Source organism: Vulpes lagopus, chromosome 10 (genome assembly GCF_018345385.1).
Source record: "Vulpes lagopus strain Blue_001 chromosome 10, ASM1834538v1, whole genome shotgun sequence".
Classification (NCBI taxonomy): domain Eukaryota; kingdom Metazoa; phylum Chordata; class Mammalia; order Carnivora; family Canidae; genus Vulpes; species Vulpes lagopus.
Genome location: NC_054833.1, coordinates 48,829,907 through 48,832,143, shown reverse-complemented (window position 1 = coordinate 48,832,143; position 2,237 = coordinate 48,829,907). Strand labels below are relative to the sequence as shown.

General features: G+C 40.6%; 1 non-coding gene across 1 annotated transcript; it reads left to right on the top strand.

Moving 5' to 3' along the window:
• The first annotated feature begins 1,233 nt into the window (after positions 1-1,233).
• LOC121501077 lies at positions 1,234-1,368 on the top strand. The gene has a single exon (XR_005990515.1). It is a non-coding gene; the product is annotated as a small nucleolar RNA SNORA52 (small nucleolar RNA).
• Positions 1,369-2,237: the final 869 nt, after the last annotated feature.

Here is a 2,237-nt window from a genome sequence, read left to right as displayed (position 1 = left end):
GTTTTTAATTGATGTCTGTCCTCTCTATTAGTCAAGTCTGTAAATGTAGATACAATGTCAATTTCTTTTCACCTTTGTGCCCTAGCACTTACCACAAAGTCCAGAGCTTTATATGGTGTTCAATAAATATTTGTTGAATGAATGAATGTAACTATGCAAGAAGTTAGTGTGAGACTAAAATCTAGGTTTTCTGACTCCAACTTTCACATTAATTACAATCTGCTGCTCTCAATTTGGTGTACTCAAGTCTGAGAACCAATGCAATGCATTTATTAAGTGCAAAGAAAATCACTGATATTTTTCAAATATTGTTTTTGGCAACACTAATGGTATATAATATCTAGGCATGATTACTGTATTAAAATGACAGAGTTCTTGTGCAGGCTTGATTACTTTGAGACCTTGCCACTTATTTCCTGAAATACATCTGTGATGGTTAATTTTATGTGTCAATTTGACTGGTTTAAGGGATACCCAAGTAATTGGTTAAAAAAATATATTTTCAAGGGGTTATGTCTGTGAAGGTATTTCTGGCAGAGGTTTAACATTTCATTTAGTGTATTGAATGAGATCTGCCTTCACTAGTATGGGTGGGTATCAACCTACTGGGAGTCCAATTGGAACAAAAAGGTGAAGGTAGGGCTAATTCTCCTTCTTTTTGAGTTGGAATATCCATCTTCAGGCTCCAGGACTTATGCCAGAGGCCCCATTGTTCAGGCCTCTGATCTTGGACTGGGAGTGATACCACTGGACTGTGAATCTCAGGCCTTTAACTCAGACTAAATTATACCGCTAGCTTTTCTGGTTCTCCAGCTGGCAGACAACAGGTCATGGGACTTCCTGGCCTCCATAACCACATAAGCCAATTCCTAGAATAAATCTTCTCATATATTTATCTATTGGTTCTGTTTTCTCTTCAGAGCCCTAACTGGGTACAATAGCTATTACTTGAAACAATTCAAAAGCAACTTTCACTATAAATTGCTTTTACACAATAGGAGGGTTAATAAATTAGAAACTAGGGATCCCTGGGTGGCGCAGCGGTTCGGCTCCTGCCTTTGGCCCAGGGCGCGATCCTGGAGACGCGGGATCGAATCCCACATCGGGCTCCTGGCGCATGGAGCCTGCTTCTCCCTCTGCCTATGTCTCTGCCTCTCTCTCTCTCTCTGTGACTATCATAAATAAATAATAATAATTAAAAAAAAAAAGCAAAAAAAAATAAATTAGAAACTATGGTCCATCCCAATCCCTGCCAGTCAGCCTGTGGCCTGCCAAGTTTCATTTGTGGCCCAGAATATTCTAGAAGCCTTACCTAGAGGAGTGAGCAAGGCTTCAGTGGGCTTGTACCAGAGGTGCTTTTAGACACTCTGGGAAAAGAAAAGAAAAAATAAATAAAACTAAGTTAGTAACTGAATGTATGAATGCTTTTTTACTCAAGAAAAATATATATGTAATGATTACAGAAAAGATGGAGAGGCTGTCTGAATCAGAATTGGCTGTTTTGGGGAAATACCTAGCTATTCCTCGTAACTATTGTGAAGAAAGGGGGCAAACTGTATAGGCCCTTTGCAAACTCACTGGGGTCCTTGATTTAATCCAGTTATGAATCTTGCAGTACTTTCAGATGGGGACTAATTTTCAGATCACCGTGCCTCTCTGTTCCCTTCCTCAAAACTCCTCTGGGCATTGCGATCTGATTTGAAAAGAGGGTAGCCAGGGTGGCCCTGAAGCATTGAGGTGGTGACTGGTGACTGTCCAATGCTCTGACCTACTCTCAGCTACATGTTAGACATGGTGGCTTCCAGGACACATAGCAGGATGTTATGGTAAGTTCCTCAGAGGAAAAAAAAATAAAGAATGGCTTTCCCAACACCTGAAAGACCTTTGGTTGAAATGTATGGTATAAAGTACTTCGGAATCTGAAAGGTTTTTCTTTTTCCGGTGGAAATGACTTTGAAGGATGGCTCAATGCTGAGGCTAACCTGTAGAAGCTTATTAAAACATATTTAACGGAGTGCTTGGGTGGCTCAGTCAGTTAAGAATCTGCTTTCAGCTCAGGTCGTGATCCAAATGTTCTGGGATGGAGGCCCATGGGCTCCATCAGTGAGGAGTCTGCTTCTCCCTCTTCCTCTGCCCCTCCCCCTTTGTTTGTACTCTTTCTCTCTCAAATAAATAACTTAAAATCTTTAAAGTAAAAACCATAATGGTACGCTGCAAAGAACTGAGGTGTACAATCA